At 34.6% G+C, this 23,524-nt stretch overlaps 1 protein-coding gene across 1 annotated transcript in view; it reads left to right on the forward strand.

Moving 5' to 3' along the window:
- SGCD (sarcoglycan delta) overlaps nucleotides 1–23,524 on the forward strand; it is a 981,442-nt gene that overhangs the window by 483,435 nt on the left and 474,483 nt on the right. The window lies entirely within an intron of this gene.

Here is a 23,524-nt window from a genome sequence, read left to right on the forward strand (position 1 = left end):
ATTTTAGATTGTGTTTTTAGTTCAGTGAAAAATACCATTGGCATATTGATAGATATTGTATTGAATCTGCAGAGTGCTTTGGATAGTTTGGGTATTTTAACAATATTAATTCTTCTAATCTGTGAACATAGAATATCTTTACATTTACTTTTGTTACCTGTAATGTCTTTAATCAGTGTCTTGTAGTTTTTTGCGTATACATCTTTCACCTGCTTGGTTAAATTCATTCCTAGGTGTTTGATTTGTTTTGATGCAATCATAAATTGGATTGTTTTCTTAATTTCTCTGATAGCTTATTATTCGATTAAATTGATTTACATCCTGTGACCTTACTGAATACATGCTTTCATTTTCAGTCTTTATGTGTCCTTAAAGCTGAAGTCCCTTGCATGCAGTAATTGGTTGAATCTTGTGTTTTTATTCATTCTGCCACTCTGTCTTCTGTGTGGAGGATTTAATCCCTTTACATTACATTCAAAGTAATTATTTCTAGATATGGGCTTACTGTTGCCAATTTATTAATTTCCTGGCTCTTTTATCATTCATTTTTTCCTTTATTCCTCTCTTGCTCTTTTCCTTTGTGATGTCATGATCTTTTGTAGCATTAAGCTTTTATTCCTTCCTCTATATTTTTTATGTATTTACTATAGTTGTTTGCTTTATGGTTACTATTAGGCTTACATAAAATGTAGCTATAGTAGTCTATTTTAATGTGATAACAACTTTGTACATATACAAAATTCTACATTTTTTTTACATTACCCTACATTTTATATTTTTATTTCACAATTTACATTTTGATGTTGTGTATCCATTAACAAATTGCTGTCATTGTGGTTATTTTAAGTACTTTTCTCTTTAATCTTTGTACTAGAGTTATAGATTATTTACCTGTCATCATTACAGTATAGAGCATTTTTACTTTAATAATATATTTGCTTTTACTAGTCATTTATTTTCCTGTTTTCCTGTTACTAATTAACATAATTTCATTTCATCTTGAAGAACTCTCTTTAGCTTTTCTTGTAAGACTAGTAGTGTATAATGATGAACTTTAGCTTTTGCTTGGGAAAACATTCCCTGTGAATCTGAAGGACAGCTTTGCTCAGTGGAGTATTCTTGGTTTGCAGTCTTTTTCTTTCAGTATTTTGAATATATCATGCCACTCCCTTCTGTCTTGTAAAGTTTATGTGAAAAATCTGCTGATAGTCTTAATGAGGTTCCTTTGTATATAAAAAATTGTTTTTCTCTTGCTGCTTTTAAGATTATTGCCTTTAACTTTTGACAGTTTAATTTTATTATGTCTCTTTGGAAGTTTATGTTTTGTTTTATTTTGTTTTTGTAACACTCCATACTTCCTGGATTTGGAGTTTCTTTCTCCACATCAGTGAAGTTTTCTGTCCCTTTCTCTCTATTTTGTCCTTCTGAGAATCTTGTAATGCATATATTGATCTGTGTGGTGGTATCCCATATGTCCCTTAGGCTATCTTTACTCTTTTCATTTCTTTTTTTTTCTTTTTACTTCTTCTATTGTATGAATTCCACTGCCTTGTCATTGACTTTGCTGATCCTTTTTTTTAACTTGACTTAGTCTGCCTTTGAACCTGTCTTGAATTTTTCAGTTTAGTTATTGTACTTTTCAGTTCTATGATTTGTTTGTTACTTGCTTATATCTTCTTTGTTGAAATTATCACTTTGTGCATGAATTGTTTTGACCTACATGAGCATCTTCATGACCGTTATTTTGAAAAGTCTACCAGGCAAAACATTTATCATTAAAATTGGCTTCTGGAGTTTTATCTTGTTCTTTTGTTTGAAGAAACAGAATATGTTCATTTTCTTCATTTTCCTTATCTCTATGTGTTAGTTTTTGCCTATTAAAAAGCCACCTCTTCTAGTCTAGTATTTACAGATTGGATGCATGTGGGAGATGAACCTTGTCAATCAACCTAGCCCAAAATCACAGTTGCCACGGAAATGTTTATAATTGTCTCAATGACTGTTTTTGTTCTTAGTGGTTCCCAGGAGTTGAGGGTGTCAGTGTTCCAAAGGGGAGGATCATAATCAATACCTAGATGTAGGCTTATTAGAATCCAGACCCTCAGGTAACAGTTCAAAAAGAATGCAGGTGTTTGTACTAAAGACAGGCCATCCCAAGATGTTCCATTGTGACATTCAGATTATTTTGAGCTGAAAACCATCAAGGCCTGAAAGGCTCAGAACGAAACTTCGACCTCCCACCCCATAAGTGCATAAAAATAATTTAGAGGAAATATTACAAGAGGAGAGCTCTCACCATAGCAGCTACAGTATAATGTAAACTAGGGGTGATAGGAAGGAAGGGATGTGGCTAACTCTGTTAAAATTCCTCTTTGTGCCCCCTGATTGTACCTGTGTGGCCCTGCACATATTTTATTTTTAAACATTTACTCTCTTTATATTCCTGTGAATTACTTCCCTTTTCCTTTGAAGTCTCATACCCCTACACCCTTCTCCTTGGTTCAGGATGACATATGCCTGATTCTCCACAACTGTCTTTGAAAACTATGTCTATTGCTTTCCTGTGTGTATGTAATTAAACTTTTTTTGCTTTGTTTTGTTTTTTCTCCTATTAATCTCTCTCATGCCAGTTTGATTCTTAGACCAACTAGAAGAACCTTGAGGGGAAGAAATTTCTTCCTCCCAGAGTCAAACCCCTTTCAAGGGAAAACTGGAATATGAACATTTTTGCCCTGCCCATCTGTGCTGTGTGGATGTAGTGGCTGCTCCTGTGTCTGCTTAAAACTTGTTTCTTTGTTTTCTACAATCCTGTTGTCATTGGTAAATGCCTGGCCTGTTAGCTCTCAGAGTCTGCTGATTTGGGGCCTGTCCCTTGGGTGGCAGTTGTAAAGAATGGGGTGCTAGATGTGTGCACAAAGTCATTTTAGGGAGACGCTGATGATCGGTTTTATTTATGGAACACATTGAAGGATGAAGGGTAAGAATTGCCCACTGGCTCCTTTGGGCTTCAAGGAGGATTCCAGTCAGCATCTAGATGGGTATTAATTATGAGAAAGATCCTGAGGCAGACAAACTTTTTCCAGGGAAAGACTGGGAGATGGGTGTTTTTTGCTTGCTCCCTCTGCAGTGAGAATAGCCATGGTAAGTGCTAAGGCATAGCCGTTTGCCACAGTCCTGATGGACTTGTGAATGTAAGCCCCACTGTCTTTCACAGGGAGATGTTTTGGGGGCCCATCCCTTGGGTGACCCTTAAAGTTGAGGTGGTAGATATTTTGTCCAAACCTTTCACCTTTCGAAGGTGAAAGTTAGATGTTCCTGATACGGTGCTGTGCCATGGTTAATTTTATGGAGGTGAGACTGTGTCTCAGCCTTCCTTACCCATTTTAATGTAGGTGTTTTCTCATTTGCTTGATATATAAGAGTTACTGAACTAGTTTCTGGATTTCTCTCAGAAGGAATTTTACCATTTTACTTTCAGTGTGTTCTTAGGAGGGAAATTCAGGAACCTCTTACATTGTTATCTTGGTCTGGAGTCATGACCTTCTCCAAACAGGCCTTTACTTCCACCAGGATATTTACCAGTTTATTATAAAAGATACAACTCAGAAATGACCAAATGGGAGATAATTACAGGATAATGTTTGGGATGAGGAGGGTGCACTCCACCCTCTGTGTGCTGAGAAGCTCCACATGTTGGTGGATTTTAAAGTCATAAATTAGTTTTATGGGAATGAACTCAGTGATTGGTTTTGATGTGTGCAGGATAGAGAGTGGCAGCCCTCAAGCTGCAGATGTCCAGGCCCTGGCCTATATCCTTAAAAAACAGCCTGTGTCAAAAAATAGGACACAGCAAAAGCTGGAAGAAAAGAAACACTTTGAATTGCAAGTGGCAATTGAAGGCAGACCTTTCGCTGAATATGTTAAGATTTAAAAATTTTAAATAGACAATCATTCGAAGTGAATTTCTTGGGCGTTTAATATTCTCTGTTAAAAAGGCATGATTAACACATAATACATGAAGCTCTCTTATTTTTATTATTGTTGGGAAATTAACCAGCCATATTGTAATATAAATAATATAAATTGGTAGAGGGGAAACAGTCAAATGTATTACATTTTATTTAAAGAATTTAAGCTATTTGTAAAAATATGAACCACAGATGAAGTATCATAATGACAAAATAAATAATTGGAATTGATTGATCAAATACTTTATAGTGATTAATATTATAATTTAAACTTATTAGTGGTATAACACCTCAAATTTGTTCATAATATTATAATATCCTGAAGAAGTCAAGACCTTCTAGTCCCGGATCTTCCTTTATTGTTTATATGATCCTGAGCAAGATAGTTTAACTATTTATGACACAATTTCCTGAACTTAAAAATGGAAACGATAGCACGGATTCCATAGGATCATTGTGAGGAGATCGGGTCATCATATAACACATACTGAACACACAGTGCTCAAAAATCATAGTGGTGTTGGTCGTGGTGCTGATTGTGATGATTATAATCAAGTGACAGGTATAACCAAAACAAGCTGCAGAAACAGATTCAGATAGTAGCCATTATTTCTAATATTTTTTTAGGGAATGTTTACTTCTCTAATAATTATTTTGCCCTTTTTTTGTTGTAAAAATGGTGTCACCAGAAATTATTAACCAGTTGACTAATATTTTGTTTTGATCTAGTAACCTCATTTAAACCCTGTGCTAGCCTATTTCACGAAACCATTACCATGTTCAAACAGAAAACTATTCATTAGTCTTACGGTATGCTTCCATATGCTTAGCATTAATCATTGTTTAGCTGGATAAATGGGTTTGCATTTTATTCCTGATGCCATTAGGGAAATTAGTGTAAATGAGAAATTTCATTCTAAAAAGTCCTCAAACATACCAGAAGCTTTCACATTCTAATGTTACATGGTATCATTTAACATTCCTTTAATCAGAAGTCAGCTTTTTTGTATACTGTTTGAAAATTGTTATGACTTAGTTTTTGTGGAAGAATTAGAAAATGAGTCAAGCATCAAGAGAATTAAATCATTCATAATCTTTTCTTACCATTCTGGAATAATCACTGTTAACATGTTGATAAATATGCTGAGGTTTTCTCTTGTGAGCATGTATACATACAGTTTTTATTAAATTCTGGTCCATCATCTGCAAACCTATTCTTCTGTGCCTTGTTTTGGGATTGCTGTGTCTGGGACTGGGCAAACCGTAATCCTCTTTTGCTTTTGGTTCCGTTATGTCCTGCCAACTGGGAGAATAAGAGAAAAACTGGGAGATGGTAAACTGGGAAAGGGAATTACTTCTTAATCTTTCCTCATTATTTTGTCAACTGCATTTTAGCAAGTGCTCAGCTACCAAAGGCAGCACTTGATTCCTGTATTGGTTGGTGTTAGTTTCCATATGCTTCCCAGACTCACGGAACAGAATTCATACATCCTTTCCTGAGGTGGGTTTCAGCTTGGTGGAGCCTCCCCCAGGCCTCCGAAGGCGCCTGCACCAGCCAAGGAGGGCCCCTCCTCAGAAATCTGGATCCTAGGTTCCTGGGGTTTCCTTGGAGAGTCTCAGTACTGCTAACTCCAGTTTCTTTCCTTTGTTCTGCTCACCCTAGGGGCTGTAGCTGCTCAGTGTACTTAATACCATTGTGATGTCTAGCTATTGCCCTTTGCCTCCCTTGTGCTCCTGTATCTCTTGAACCATTTCTGTATATTAAATTCTGTCTGGTATGCTCATATATAGAATTTGATATGCATATATGCATTTTCATTCAACTTTCATGCTGTGCTTGAACATTACTCATAAGACCCCAGACTTCCTTTCACAAACCAAATGCAGACTTTCTGCATCAGCTGAAATACAGGCATTTCAGTCTATAGTATCATGGTGTTGCCTACAAGCCAACTGGTTAACCTTTTTAGTAATGCAGTCTTCACACATCACAATTTGGACAGCTATTTAACATCATAGTCTTTAAGTTTTCATTTTATAAAAAAAAATTTTTGGTACATTTTGATACTAAACATGTACTTTGTTCATTAATTTAATGTAATTTGGAAAAAATTTGAAGCTCAGGAAAATTAAATGAGATGTATTGTTCACTACTAATGGATTCTTGGCCATAAGCCAGTCAAAACTTGTGTAATATTATGAGGGAAAGAACAAAATTAGTAATGTGTCATAAATGCTAGAGATATGTTATCAAAGATTATGCCTGAAAGACTAGATTACAATTAGGATTACAATACATATTTTAGTTCTCTGGGAGTAAAACCTGCCTTAGCACACCTCAATATGTATAAAATAGTTTCTCATACTTAATTCTTACTTGTATTTTGCATTTATCAAAGGAGCTTTCTACAAATATTTTTTCAATTAAAATGACATACAGACTATACAATCCATCATAAACTGCCTTTGCACTTAGTTAGGAACATCTTCACATGCCATTAATTACTCTTCTAGTAAATTGTTCTTAATAGCCATTTATTTAAATTATCCATTGCCATTTATGTTGTTTCTAATTTTTGAATATAAAAATAAAGCCTTTTAAGCATTCTGGTAGGTAAATGTTTGCATAAATCCTTAATGACTCCCTTAGAAAATTTGCCCTTAAATGCAATTGAGCGGTCAAAGTGCATAGACCTTTTTTTTAGCCTTTTGATGTACTCTGCTAAATTGCCCTCTAGAAATGGTGTCTGAGTGACATTTCCACTAGCAGAGAATGAGGATATGCATTTCCTGAGCCTCACTAATTAATTTGAAACAACATAAAGAGTTTAAAACATTTTTCTCACCTAGTGCATAGCACTCTTTTGGTTAATTTAAAAAAATCATCTGTTAAATTACTGTTTGCTCCCACATATTAAAATTTCCATTAACTATTTGGAATTGAATCATTTTCATTTCCATTTTTTTCTGTAAACAGCTTGGCTTTCATAGCTGTACTAGGGTTGGAAGAATGTTAAAGGACCAGAAGTAATAATACAGGGAGAGTACAAATCAAGGCTAAGTATAAAGATGAAACACCATATTGCTCAATGAATTTCAAGCCAAAGCTATGAGAAACTATAGTATATATTGTTTTCTTGCTTATAAATCTTAATTATATATGATTTTTGTGCCTATTTGCTTGAGCATTTTGGATCTTATCTTTCCCAGGTTCTCTTTCCCTTCGGTTCATTTTTAAATAATGATCCTAGATTACTGCCAAGCCCCAGCCAGAAAGGAATGGAGGAATGGTGTGTCACAGCACATTGGGGCTGCTATAACAAAACACCTCAGACTGGGTAGCTTCAAAGCAACAGAAATTTGTATCAGATAGTTGTGGATTCTGGAAGCCCAGGTTCAAGGTCCCAGGATGGTTGTGCTCTTCGAGAGCCCTCTTCCTCGTTCCCAGCTGGCGCCTTCTTGCTCTGTCCTCATGGGCTGGAGGTCCAAGGGAGCTCTGTGACCATCAGTCCCATTCACCTGGGCTCCACTGTCATGACACTAATCTGTCCAAAAGGCTAATATCATCATCCTTGGGGTTAGGATTTCAACATGTGAGTTTTGGAGAGACACACCATAGCAGGGAGAGGGTCGGTGTGAGTGGGAAGGGAGGGAGGAGGGGGGAAAAGGGAGGAAAGAGGGAAAAAAACAAGCTTGTCCTCTTTTCTGACCCCAAACATATTGACTCTCACCTCTTTGTACATGTAACAGAAATATTTAAATTCAGGTAGATATTGCATATGTTGGAAACAACAACATCTGTTCTTTTCTGCTTCAGAACTGTGTTTATTCTTACATTCATATATGTGGAAGAAACAAAGGAAGCATAAAAGATGGTCTTTACCAATAAGGACAGGTGGAGACAATATGTAAGTAGTTCAGGCATTCTTGGAGTAGTTTCAAGGAGAAACTTGTATGTATTTATAATATGTAAATTGTGTATAGAGGATTGTTTTTTTTTTGTATTCACATTAGAAATAAACTTAATGTTTTCTCCTCCATTCAGTATTAATATTTTACCAACTACTTGGATTGTGAGCCATCATGTAAGGCACTTGGTGTTTATTGATTCATTTCATTTTCCCAACAGTCATATTGAATGGATACTATTATGTTCCCCACTATGGGGACAAGGAAGCTCAGACCTGTAGTTGTTGGCAACATAGTGAGTGAGTGGTTGATATGACTCTAGTGTCCCTTATCTTGCCCTTTATCACTTCTCAGAAATGGCTATGGACCATGAACATCTATGTGAAAAGACTAATGGTTTCCTTTTGGTTGTTCATTGAGGATACAACTGTCACAAATAATTATTATTGGGATTTTAATTGATGTCACTAGGAAGTCTCCCACAATATCTTTTTTTATTTAAGTGTGACAGAGTCCTCTTCTGTGCTTCAAGTTTCAGAAAGTTACGGACTTGAGATACCTTGAGTGTGGAAACTGTGTATAGAACTTTTTAGAGAATGGGTGTTTTAATTCCCTATTTGGCATGAAAAAAGGTGACACATACTCAATTACCACATTCAGCACACAAACACCCCTCTTCCTGCCTCAGTAGAAAAAGGGAAATCATAAATCAGAGCCTTCTGCCCGTGAGCTTGCACATGATCTCTAAAGGCTTTTCAGCACTTAGCTTTAGAGCACCTTGTCATTTGATTGGACCACGAGCTTAAGATAAAACTGACTTACCTTCCCTCATCTGGTCCATTCACTTCCTTAGAAGAGCAAGTTGATGCCCAAGGAAATTTTTGATTAGTTTACTTTGACTATTGGCTCAGAAACTGCCTCTGACAATTGTTGACTCAAGAGCAGAAGTAGTGTCTGCCTCACAGAATTTGGAAGGAATAAATTAAATGAAGTATGTATTGTCCTTTAATCAGTACTCCGCACTTACTGGGCTTTCAGGAAATGGCAACTGTAAGGCAGTTGGTGCCTCACTGACCTCTACTCCATCATTGTCCTAAGTTTCGTCTGGAATCTCAAGGGACCCCAGAGACCAAAATCAATCTTGAAAGAAACCAAAGGTGAAGGTCTCAGACTTGCTGATTTCAAAATGTACAACATATTAATAGTCATCAAGATTGTAATGTTATCACATAAAGACAGATATGTAGATGAATGGAACATAAAAGAGTCCAGAAATAAACCCTCATGTGTGTGGCCAAATGATTTTCAACAAAGTTGCCAAGACTACATAGTGGGGAAGGACAATGTCTTCAACAAATGGTGTTGGGAAAATTGGACATATACATGCAGAGAAATGAAGTTACCTTATACCATCTACAAATATTACCTCAAAATGTATTAAAGACCTAAACACAAGACCTACAACTATAAAACTCCTAGAAGAAAATGGGAAAATTTCAGGACATTGTATTTGACAATGATTTCTTGGATATGACAACAAAAACACAGGCAACAAAAGCAAAAATGGATAAATGGGACTGTATCAAACTTAACATTTCTGTGCATTAAAGGAAATAGCAAGAGAGTGAAAAAGCAACCCACAGAGTGGGAGAAAATATTTGAAATCATGCATCTCATGAGAGTTAATATCTAGAATATATAAGCAACTTCTACAACTCAATAGCAACAACAAAAATATCCTGATTAAAAACTGGACAAAGAATTTGAATGAAAACTTCTTCAAAGAGGACATATAAATGGTCAGGAAGCACATGAAAACCTTCTCAAAATGACTAATCATAAGAGAATTGCAAATCAAAACTAAATTAAGATTTTATCTCACACTCATTAAGATGGTCATTATCAAGAGAATAGAAAATAACAGATGTTAGTGAGGAAGTATAGATACTAGAACAATTGGTGGGAATCGAATGAAAAATGGTGCACTGTTAGTGGAATGGAATGGAAAATGGTGCAGCCATTAGGAAAAACGTTAAGAGATTTCCTCAGAAACTAAAAAGAGAATTATCAGATTATCTAACAATCTCACTTCTAGGTATCTAGCCAAAAGAATTCAAGGCAGGATGTTGCAGAGATACTTGCACACCTGTGTACATTAAAGCATTGTTCACAATAGCCTCAAGGTGGAAACACCTAAATGTCTATTGGCAGATGAATAAAGAAAACATGATACATACATACAAGGGAATATTACACAGCCTTTAAAAAGAAGGAAATCCTGTCACATGCACCAATGTAGGGGACCTTAAGGTCATTATTCCAACTGAAACAAAGCAGTCACAAAGGGCTAAATATTATATTGTTCCATTCATATGATGTATCTAAAGTCATCAAAAAATCACAAAAACACAAAGAAGAAAGATGGTAGCCAAGGGTTGGCAGAGGCCAGAGAGAAAACTAGTGATTAATGGGTATATAGTTTTGAGTTTTACAAGATGAAAAAATTCTAGGGATCTGTTGCACAACAATGTGGATATACCTAATGCCACTGAGTGATACAGTTACTAAACTTTAAGATGGAAAATGTAGTGTGCTGTTTACCACAATTAAAATAAATGATGGAGCATGACACACAAGTACACGGTACATTTCAGCTTTATGTTTTTAAAATGGTATGTTTGCTCTTTTGAGAAACAAAGCATTATCTTTATGCAAGCTGTAGCCCAGAGCATAGTTTTAGTAAACATGTTAACATGGCTTCTTCACTCCCACTTAGCAACGAACAAGCCTCCAGCCCACACACAATACCAGGATGTCGCACACTGACATGAAGGTGTAACCATAGGAGGTTTTGGTTGGAAGCCCACCGTTTAACAGGAGAAACAGTGTGTTGGTAAATTGGCCAACGCCGTAGGGCTACAGCAATTGCCAGTGAGTCCAGTTTGAGAAGTAAAATGCAATGAGTGTTTTCTAAGGGGGAAATATGTTATTAAAATCAAACAAATGCTTCATGCTGCAGGAGGGTAGAGGACAAGCACATAATTCCCAGGGTTGTTTTATTTTTTTCCTTTTTTCCCTAATCTAATAAGTGCTTTATCACTTTCAGTTTTCTCAGCCCGAGCCAGGGATATTTGGGAGTTATTATAAGATTTGAAAGAATGCTGAGTTTTTTATCTTGTCAGGACTGCAAGTGCTTTATAAATGCCAGAGTCAGTGTGTGTGAATCTAGGACACTGCTCCAGTGTGCACCTTGTGGGAGTCAGCTAATGAGGCCACAGGAGAGCGGCTATCTGAGCGACTCCTGGAGTGGTCCTGACTTCGAAAACAGCTCTCTGGGTCCACTTCATAAAGTAATTTGTTGCTGAATTGCAAACAAGTATCCAGGTTTCCATCATCTCATTCCCAGAGTCACTCATTATAGCCTAAAAACTCAGTTAATACTCGTTTTCTCCTTGTTAGAGGGAGATGTCATTTAGGAGATTCTTTTTCACCCTTACCATTAAAATGGTCTCTTGATTTGTGACCCCACTCCATGTTGAACTACTCCTGGGTAGGTTCTCTGTATTGGATTGATTATTCTTTCACTCCCCAACATTTAGTCCTGTTTTCATTTTAATTCCCAGCACACTGTAAGCTTAAGATAAATATTTGTTCAGTGGATAAATGAAAGCCAAACCGACTTACAGTCTTGAGATCACCACTATGAACCTCAGCTTTTGATATGAGTCTGAGGTTTATTATAGCCCTTGAGTTAACTGAAAAGAGTTGCAAAGCTAATGGTAATCTTGCAGTTGTACTTGGTCTTTAGCACTGAGATTCCTTGAATCTTTAGAAGGAATGATCTTTAGCATGATCAAACTAAGGCCATAGAGAAATACTCATAATGGAATAGCTCTTCAAAGTCTCTTCTACTGCATTCTATTTAGAGAAGAGAATCATAGTTCCAAATAATGTTATATCTCCCAGGTTTTGAAGATGTGGATTAACTGGCTGGTTTACATAGGTCTCCCAGAGGTGTTGGTATCCAGATGCAATAGTGAATACTAGATGTATTCATGGATATTACAGTGGAATAACAGAGGTTATTTTGCTTTTAATTAAGAAGACTGTAGTTTGAAAGAGATAGGATTTAATGCAACTGAGCATGGGCAAGGATGTGCTCTGCTGGGTTTTTCAATGTCCCATGCTTAGTAATGTGTTCTGTTAAATACTAGTTGTAAGTGTTTCAATTTATATCTTCTATAATAATTGGTTTTTGTGGTCAAGCAAGTTTGAGAAGTAATGAATTTAACCAAGTAAGATTTTCAAAGCTTTGCCAGACTTATTTGCTTTGGGACTCTCTAGAAGGTGTCAAAGGATACATCATTTCCTAAAGATTTTTATCATAAAAACCTTTTTTTTAATTGTAACTTTCCAGAATTAGTGTTTTTGGAGAAACCATATTGTAATTTTGAGTGTGCATACTATTTATTAGTTTCTACTTTTCCATGGCATTTCGGCTACCATTTGTTCAATTACATTCTATGCTCTTTTTGAAAATGTCTACTTGGAAGTCAAGCCTAGATTGTGGGTACTTCGAACTTAACTTCTTCTAGATCACTAAGATCATTAGGATCACATATATCATCTTGTCCTCCCATGTGCATGTCAGCATATGCTATCTTGGCAAGTTGTATTGCTCCTCTGAGCCTCAGTTTCTTCATCTGAGAAAGGGAATAGCAGTAACTATCTCATAGAGTCATTGAGAATACATTTTTATTCAGCTGTCCATAAATGCCATGTTAGGTAATTGGCATTAAAAAAACTTTGGTTTTTTTACATAACATAACAATTGGAAAGACAAGATCTCAATGAAGTGGCAATGCATGGCTTAGGCAACCATTTTACAAATCAATGGAAGAGAATTATAATGAGAGCATAAATTTCTGTGTGATGTTATTTGGCCATGATTGATATTGGAATAGAAATAAATATTTCTAGCACTGCTATTTCAAAAGACCAGAGAAAACTTTTAAAAATACAGAGGAATTATAAATCTTGGTATTGGCTAGACACCTTTTGTTTTCATCTAAGCAACATGCATTTCTTTTTTTCCAGTAATTTCACGTAGATTTTTACCACAATCAGTTGCCCTTCCCCCATCACAGCAGGTTAAGCAAAGGCTCAGAGTGCACACCAATAATAGACTGTTTAGAACTTCCAGATGCACTGACTTCCCCAGTTGCCCCAGATATTTTCTTTCCAAAGCCTTGGATTTTAAGGGTTCTTTCATACTTTTCATTATATTCCTTTTGTGGTTATGTTAGTAAGAGTTAGGATTCTTTATTGTAACAGAAACTAATATAGGCTTCATTTGAAGTAACCAGGTAATAGCACAAAGGCAAAGAAATGAAAAATTACAGGGATTAGAGATCAGGCTAATGAAGGGTAAAGCTTATGCTGAAGAACAGTAGAAGACAAGGTTTAGAAGCTAGATTGTTGAGGATTCTTGAAGATAACCATACAAACTCCATTGTATAAAGGGAGTTCTGTTATAATGTTTGACATCTACTGAGAGTAAATGTCTAAAAATTGTGTTTTTTCCCTAGGGTCTGTGAGTTCCTAACCAATGTACCAGATGTCCTGGATTCTGTGCAGCAAACTATCTTTTGCGACTATAATCTAAATATACTTTGCTGTAGAGGGACAGGCTTGTTGCCTCTACGCTAAATGAAATACAACAAATTCTTAACATTTTTTTAAATGTCAGCACCTTGTTAACTTCAATAGATTGTAATTCCCCTATGTGTGGTTGAAGATACGTTATGTGTGGGGAGAAACAATGGACTAAGAGTCAATGGGATTCTAGTCCTAGCTCCATCACGGAAGAGTTGTGTAAATGAGAACAAGTGGTTAAATATCTCGACCTCTGAGTCCTCATTTGGTCAAGGGAGATGACCTATCCTCCCTAGCATTGCGGAGTCATTGTGAGGCTTACATAAGGTAATACGTGAACCTCCTTTGAAAACCATAAAGAGGTACTTCTCTCTATTTGTATGTTGTGTATATGTATATGTATAAATATAATACCATGAAGAGTATATTTGTAAGGTAATTTTGGCAAATATTCTGCAATTTCTCAGTATGGTTGAATTACCTTATGATACTTGATTTTGTGGCCCCGAAACTGTTGAATGTGCTATATTATTCAAATAGTTACCATAAAAATTCCTACCAGAAAACAATAAAATAATAACAATAACCATATCTAATGAGTGCTTACTTTATTTGAGATACTTGGTGATTTTTTTTCTAATAAATTATGTCTTCTATGTCAGGCTTGTTGCCTCTTTTTTTTGTAGATATATTTTTTTCCTTTAAATAGATTTATTTTAGGATAATTTTTGCTTTACAGAAGAATTGTAAAGATAGTACAGAGGATTCCCTTACATCCACTAAAACATCTGGTTTCCCTTAATTTGGAAATATATTTTTCATGTAATTCTAAGACCAAACCTGTGAGATGGGTATTATGATACTGTTAATGATACACATAAAGTGAAGTTAAAGATTTCTTTGCAGTTCTTTTTGTCTTTAGAATTTCTTACCAAAAAAGTTACTTGGATTAGCTTTTGTTTGGTCATTTTATCAATTAAATATGGAGTTAACTTTATTACTCATTGTCTTTTACATTAGGTTTGACTTTTTATCTTTTTTAATTTAATTTTTTGAAAATAAAAATATTTTTAAATTTGGAATTAAACTATTCAAAAAGTTGTACTCAGAAAAGTGTCAATCTTACCTCTGTTTTTCCTACCTTATTCCTACACTCCCATAGTATCCATTTTATTATTTCCTGGTTTCTCAATAGTGTCTATATTCAAACACATGCTACATATATATACACATATATGCATATATTTCTGTGCATACATATATATGAATATGTACATATATGCACAATCATATGTATATTTACTCTTACTTTTTACTCAGAAGGTAGACATGATAGATTTTCTTACACATGTTGCTATTTCTGTCTGACAAAATATTTTAAAGTCACTTCATATTAATTACAATTTTCTTTTTTCTTTTGCATAGCTATATAATACTCCACACCTTGGAGGCATTATACATTCCACTGGTCTTCTCTGGCTAGGCATTTCAGATTTTCCTAGTATTTTTCCTTCATAATTAATTCCTCCATGAATGTTAGGTTTGTGCATGTGATGTTTAATTCTTGTGGAAACACATTTTTTTGGTAAATTCCTACACTGTTGAATTATAGAGTAAATGCACATAGAGGTTCTTTTAAAGATACTGCATAATTCTTCTCCTTAGAGGTTGAATTATTATGCATTGCAACTAACAATGCATGAAATTGTTGGTTTCTCTACCCACAACATAATTTTTGGTTAGTCTCTTAAATGCAGTCAGTGTGATAGGTAAGAAATATAAAATATATTTTAATTAATACATGATGAGAGTAGTTAAATGGCATTATGCAGCATCTTAGAAATTAAAATTTTGCTGAGCCAGGTAAAGTACACTTGCATTTAACCAGAAAAACTTAGTAACTAGACATTGGGTATTAAAGCTTTGAAAATGGGCAAAATTTTGTTGATTTGAAGAAATAATTTTTCCTTGTATCTCACTTTTTATTATTGTATTCATGAGCATATAGCATATAGATATGTGTCCAAAGGGAATAAGTCATTTTTTACATGAAGATGCATCATATTATTCAAGGTGACTTTCTGGCCTCTTGAAAAGACTGAGAGTTTTTTTTTTCTGTGCACTGATCCACATTTTTATGGGCTCCATTATCAGGATGGCTGAATGATAAGACCTAAACTGAAATGTTTATTGTATCAGAAAGATTTTAACAAAATAGATTTTTATATGGTGACCGTATCCCTTGGAACTTGCCAACTGTGTTTTATTTGAAATGTATTTAGAAAAGATGATTTAGATCAGAGAAACACCCACCTGCAGATGTCCTATGGAAATTTTAGTTTCCACCATTTGGAGGGGGGCAAAAATCAGCTGAATGAGTGAGTATTTCCCTGTCTGCCCATCCTCAGAGATCATTGCACTTACACTCTGATGGCTTCAAGATGGTTTTGACTCAGTCAGTATCATTTTTAAAAAAGCAACCAGTTTTAACAGGACAAAAACAGTAGAATAACAGGGAAGGCACATGGCTTTTGGTTCTAGCACTGTCCTTTACAACCTAAAATGTGCCACTTTATATTCTGGATCCCAGTGTTTTCCCACCTCTAAAATATGAGAAGTTTGGACTAGCTGATCTTTCCTGTCCTTAATAGATTGAAAATGTATTCTTCATTCCAATTATACTATCAATCTTTGCTCTCTAAATTTAATCCATGGTTCTTCTATAGGGAATACCTAAATCTGCATCAAAATTAGGAATTTTTTAATCCAAATCTTTCCTAGAATTATTATTTGAATACCAGTTGCATATAGTACATTGATTATTATTTACTACAGAAATTTGAAAATTGTGAGAAAAAGAGGCTACTACTTACCTAAAATGTACCTAAAATTGCAGGTAGAAACCAAAAGTAGGGAGAAGGGAATGTATTTATTGATGCACTTTCATTTGTTGTGCTTATCACTATAGCAACTGGTCATCTTGATCAACTTCTTTTATATTCAGAAAAAATCAAAAAGTGAGCTGAGAAGCAGAAGTGGTTGGTGTGTTTATGCTCTTTTATTTGTTGAAGAATCAATTTTGAGAACCCTCCGTATAAGACCATATTTTTAGATATTAAAAAAAAGACATAAAACTCAACATGAGCAGTAAGCATGTAATTCAACTTCTGTAACAAACTATAAATATAGGAAAAGAATTACCAGTCTATATTCTAAAAATATAAATCATACTTACTGTGTAAGGGAATACTATTTAAAATAGGTGGAACTAATCCAAGAAGGCATCTTGCATGAGGACAACTTTGGTACAAGACTTAAAGTGAATCAATCTTCTTAGTACAGACTGATCCATTTTCCCTCTCCTTTAAAGTATGGCTTATATAACGTGACCCAGTAGAAAGCAAATGCAGTAAACTTCAGTCCTATGCTAGATTTTAGTTATATGTTGATAAAATACTCAAAATAAGGTTATTTTTCCTAGATCACTCTGAAGCTTTTGTGATTTCCTCTACATCTCTGCCTTTTGGAGTTGACTGATACAGCCATAATTCTAATTCCTAGGAATTAGAAGCACTTACATTTCAGTACCTTGGAGAGCTGCGAGTAGATGAGGGTTATGTAGTTTTCCTATGTATCAGCCCTTCAAAGAATTTAAGGCAATCTGGTTCTATTGAAATGTTAACTGAACTGCCTATAGGACAGTCTCTTCTGACTATGCCCAACAACTGCAGATGGGCTTTAAAATATTTACCAGTTTCTCTCTTGGTAAATGCACTCATGTTTTTGCTCTTGTAAGCTTTTCTTCATTGGTCATCTTTTTACATACATTTTCTGTCCTAGTGCTTTTACTTCTGTAAAGTCCTAAATGTGAAATACTAGACTGATTTGCTTATGTAAGCATCTCTGTAAAGCCAGGACAGTACTATTTTATTCCCAGCTCTATCTGATGGCACCATCTATGAGTCCTCCTACTTTATGCCTAGTACCTCTGACATGAAGAACAACCTTTTTTAAGAGACTGGAGACATATTTAATACAGTTTTGTAATTTGTATTGTCATACTAACTCAGGCCCTCAAACACATTTTGTTTATGGAGATGAGGTGAAAATATTTCGAGGAATTCCAGAGAAAACATTTTTTAGTGACATGTGTTTTGAAAAAACTAAAGTGAATATAATACAGTGAATGTAATGTGTCAATTTCAAGGATTCTTTGGCCAAAAAAAGTGTTAGCATGATTGAAAGTAGAATGCATGGCTCTTTAAACAATAGCATCCCTGAAGGTGGCATGCTATTATAAATATACTTCTGTTAACTGTCTTGATGTCAGGCTTAATTTATTCAATCACAAAAAAAACTTTAATATGATTTTTAATACTGTAGTTAAACATATTTTGGTTTTAAAGATTACCTAAAAATAAAATCCTAATCTTTTAAAAAAGTATAACATCACTGTATCTTCACAGATTGGCAAAGGAGCAATACTAGAAATGGGTATTCCAAGCTAACCATAAAAATTATTTCTTCCAATTTTTTTTCTTTTGGGTTTCCTTCTATTGAACTTCTAATACAAGGAACTGATGTGTGGGGTACACTAGTAATAGATTTAAATCCCCTTGATGTTTAATTTGATTACTTTTACACCAGAATCAGTTCTTGTTCATACCTTTTTGCTTAGGTAACAGCTAAGAAAGTTTTCAACCAGACGTGCTTGACCTCTTGAACTTTGCTAAATATTTTAATTGCCTCAGAATTTTTTCCTCAATGAGGCAAGATAAAAATAAATTTAACAGTAAAGATGTTACTCTTTGGATCCATACATATCAAGCCATGGGGAGAGTAATAGCTGTCTTAATAATGCAAAAATAAGTGAGTATCTCCATATGTATGCATTATAAAAATTCTTTTTAAATTTATCAATCATCAAATAATGGCCAAAATATTGCAATGATTAACTTAACGAAGGGAATAATATGCTTAATAGAATGTTAACATTAATAACAGTATTACAGTTAATAAAACATTGTTTTGCTATTTTCATTCAAGCAACATGAAATACATAAATCACACATAAATCACTTCCTAGAAAAAAAAAGAGACATGGTGATTCATATTTACTTTAAGGCTGGCCAGAAAGGAAATCGCCATAGATTTGCTAGCACATACTGTTTTTTAAGATGGCAATAGTTTAATAGAACTTAACCTCATCAAATTTTGAGCCTGAGATAGAACAACATTTGGGGCCAACAGATTATATCTGGCAAATTTAATTTGGCCAACTTCAACTTCATAAATTGGTATTTTGGGGAAATGGTTATTGTTGCCTGAAACTTGTTCTGAGTTCTTGGTTAGGCTTACCTTAGTCTTATGTGAGAAAGGCCAGAGTCATGAGTTGGATACCATTCCTATTCTATTTCTTGGTTATTGTTTGTACATCTACTCACAGCATTTTTTTTTTTTTTGTAAACTTTAAAATTCTGTCTACCCATGGATGAATGAATGGCTTAGTCCCTTTCCTCTGGGTGTGTACCGTGTTTACATTCAACCTGCCACTATAGTAAGTTCATTAGCATATTTGTATGGTTTTCATTCTTATTTGCTTATTCTTGGTATTAAATTCCCTGAAAAAAAGAAACATTCCCTGTTTTTTCCCAGCTTTGAGATCTAATTGACATACAGTATTGTGTAAGTTTAAGGTATACCGTGTGTTGATTTGACACACATATATTGCAAAAAGATTACCAACATAGTGTCAGCTATCAACTCAATCACATCACATAATAATTTATTTGTGGTGAGAAAATTTCAGATATGTGCTCTTAATTTTGAAGTATGTAATACAGTATTAACTATAATCACCATGTTGTACATTAGAGCCCCAGATCTTACTCATAACTGGAAGTTTGTTCTCTTTGACCAACATATCCCTATTTCCCTTACCCCCCAGACCCTGATAACTGCCATTCTACTCTGTGTCTATGAGTTCAGCTTATTTACATTCTGCATGTAAGTGACGTGATACTGTATTTGTCTTTCTCTGACCTACTTCACTTAGCAAAGTGTCATCAGGGCTTACCAGTGTTGTCACAAATGCTATGCTCTTTTCATATTTAACCCTCTTTCACTTCCATCCACAGAACCTAGCAGAATGTTTTCCTTGTGGCACACTTGCCTATCCGGTCACTGATATATTTACTCACATCCTGTTCTCTAATTAGCCTAATAATAGATTCTTGGTCAAAAGAGATGAGACGTTCACAAGGAAGAAATGTACTTCAATCGTATTAATGTTTCTGGGCAGTTTTTCACTTTTTTTGTTATACTATTCAGTTGAGATTTCCGAAGCTATAGGTTGAGATCGGGATTCTCCCTTTGTGGCCTTGTGAAATCATTAGATCCTTATCTATCTCAATTTCTTCATCTTTAAAAGGATACTCACATCTGTTTATCTTTCCCTATAAGAATATTTCAAGGATAAAATTAAGAAAGAGTTGTGAAAATGCTGTGAAAAAGATTTTTAAGAATGTTTAATTTGGTAAAATTGGAAAAATAAACGTGATCATATATATACCCAAATATACGTGTACATACACACATGCACATACACCTGCATGTGTGAATATATACATATGTAAAGTTGGTTCATGAGTTATACTTACTTGCTGTGTCATGAAAGCACTTCCTAAATCTGTTTTTTTTTTTACACAATTCCTGCATTGAGAAAAAATATTTTCGCATGCTTCAGGATCACCAAATCTGTTAAAACAAGACCTTGTGATTTGAATAAGTCAAGCTTCTTTGAGAAGTGGCTATAACTCCATAATACTTTATTAAAGTCACACTGAAAGTAAAAGCCAAAGCCTTTTTTATATTGCTATTTCTTAGTGACATAGCTATGAATACCATTGTACCATCGAGACTTCAAGTTGATTCATTGGCTGCTGAGGCCAGCTATAAGATTTAGTAATGGTGGCAATAGTGTAATCTGATCTTCTTCTGTAGCTTTCAGCGTTTTAGCCCTATATAAGATCAAAACATGCAGAGGCACAATTCACAAAAATACTAAGGTGACTAATGCACAATTTGCCATGGTAGAACCAGTGCCAGTTTAGAATATGATCTTTGCATTTAAATCCTCAGGAGTATCATTACCACTTCTGAGGTCTTCAACTAATTCAATCCCTCTACAGATTATGATGAGTGCTGGAGGCAGTATATAGGATAAAATAAATATCCATGCATTGCTATTTACAGTTAAAATCTGGTATCATTTTTTGTATGTATTTGAGAATTCACACATACTGGAGCTGTCATAGTGACTCAAGGTTTGGAAAAGGAACATTTCCAGTTTTATTTGTTACTTGCTTTCCAAAGCTTGGCCTTTATGAGTACATACTTACTGGAATTTTATTGCTACAGTACTGCTGTTCCTCAGGTTTTTGATTCATACTTCAGAGTACTAGCAAGGCATGGAAATATGTTCCATTTTGATATTGTATACATGTGTGCACATACCTAAATCTTATCATGTCCTCAAGCATGTTGTAAAGAATTCACTCACGTATCCAACAGAGTCCCTTAAGTGCGCTAGCGTTTTCTGACTTTATCTCTCTAAATCAAATGCTCCAGGTACAGGTATGAAATATCTACTGAAAATAATCAAAAAACAAAATAGTATCTTAAAAGACAGCATTAATAGTGTGAATGGTAGACTAGATATGCCAGTTATGTAATGATGCGGTAGCTGTAATCATGGCAATAATAATAATTTATTTCTGTTTATTACTCTCATTCTTATTTTTAAAGATTTGTCAGATTATTGGGAATAACATCCCTAGAGGTAATGATAAAACAAAACCATTATGATGATAATAGCAAAGTTTTCTGAAAGTTTTTATGTGCACTTTCAGCAAGTCACATATAGAATCCACTAGTCCTTATAATAAAATTGTGAGTTAAATGGTATTTTTCACAGATGAAATAAAGTTTTATAAAGGTGAAATAACTTGCCCGACAACCTGCCACAGTTCAGGACAGAGCTTGTACATGAGAACTAAATCAGCCTGACTCTCAAGCTCATGATTTTAACTCCTCTTGTTTTTCTTTGTTCTAAAATGATTGACCTGAACAGCTGTTAGCCTGAAGAATGGATGACATTGACGTTTGTGTGAACGGAAAGTATTTGAGGGTCTATCATGAAATGGTTACTTATTCTGTGTGGCTCTCTGTGGCATAACTAGGCCCAGTAAGTAGATGTTGCAATCAGGAACATTTCAGTTCTGCTCTTTTTATTAAAAAAAAAAAAATGCTTCTTCTGGAAGGAATGAGCCCATGGTCTTTTGAAATGATTGATCTCAGATTTTAGCCAAGTGGAGGAAGTTCTCAAGGGGACAGAAGATATTGGATTGGTTGGTTTCTAAAATTCTGTCCACGGCTAAGATTCCACAATTTAGGTATCAACTACTTGGAAGTGTTGATGGATGGACACAGTGTAGAAAACGTCAATAATTCTTACTTTCTGAGTTTCCTACATACAGAGACTTCACTTTATGCTCATTATTGAATTTAATAATATTTCCTTTTGGGGGAGAGGAATGGCAATTTTTGGTAATATTTTACACCCATCTTCCATTAGTTCTTACTGGAGATTATATTGTGGGAATGCCAATTTTTGATAATATGTCACACTCATGATCTTCAATTAGTTCTTACTGGAGATTATATTGTATTATATTATATTATATTATATTATATTATATTATATTATATTATATTATATTATATTATATTATATTATATTATATTATATTACATTAAATACTTATACTATTGTTGGTGATATAAATTTTCAAGTAGAAGTTGGTATTTTAAGGAGCCCTTGAGTGAAGTAAAGTGGTTCGCTTTTGAGGTAGGATTCATTGTGGACTTGTTTTCCTGCTATTTTTACAAATCCCACATCTTATAAGGAAACAAAAAAAATGTGATGTTCTCCTTTGATGTTATTTGAAATTTAAAAGTATAAGTATATTTTTAAACACATACTGAAAACAAGAAGAAGTTATAGTTCTTTTACTTTTAAAGATACATAATTTTTAAAATTATAGATCATTTGATTTCACTGGAAATTGTTAGGGCCATATGTTTGTTTAAAATACATTTCTCTACATAGTTTAAGAGATAAAGCACCATTCAGTTACCTTTCTTGTCAATCATATTTTACTTTTCTCTTTTTTTAAATGGATGTCCTCCACCTTGGTTCTAATTTGCCTTTCTGGTCAACCCTCCTGCTAAGTTCTTTACCTCCAACTCCCTATATATTATTGAGACTCATAGTTCTTAATGTAAATAATTATTATAAAATATGAAAGCAGGCCTTACATTTGGAAGAATATAAAGGGAGTGAGTAGCTGGCAATGAACAGTTTCTTCCTAGCTTCAATGTATTAGTTTATCAGATGATGGAGAAAGAGTCAATAAATTCATAAAAAGTAAGGAATCTGACTCTGAATAAATTGAAAGTAATAGTATTTAATCCTACCATTTGCAGCAACATGGATGGAACTAGAGGATATTATGCTCAGTGAAATAAGCCAGGCTGAGAAAGACAAGTACCAAATGAGTTCACTTGTCTGTGCAGCTAAGAACAAAGAAAAACTGAAGAAACAAAACAGCAGCAGATTCACAGAACCCAAGAATGGACTAACAGTCAGCAAAGGGAAAGGGATTGGGGGTGGGGGGATGGGGAGGGAGGGATAAGGGGAATAAGGGGCATTACGATTAGCACACATAATGTAGGGGGGTGAACAGGGAAGGCAGTATAGCACAGAGAAGACAAGTAGTGACTCTATAGCATCTTACTAAGCTGATGGACAGTGAGTGTAATGGGGTATGTGGTGGGGACTTGATAATGGGGGGAATCTAGTAACCACAATGTTGCTCATGTAATTGTATATTAATGATACCAAAATAAATAAATAATCAATTAAAGTGAAG

This window comes from Manis javanica, chromosome 1 (assembly GCF_040802235.1).
Source record: "Manis javanica isolate MJ-LG chromosome 1, MJ_LKY, whole genome shotgun sequence".
In the NCBI taxonomy this organism is placed as follows: Eukaryota; Metazoa; Chordata; class Mammalia; order Pholidota; family Manidae; genus Manis; species Manis javanica.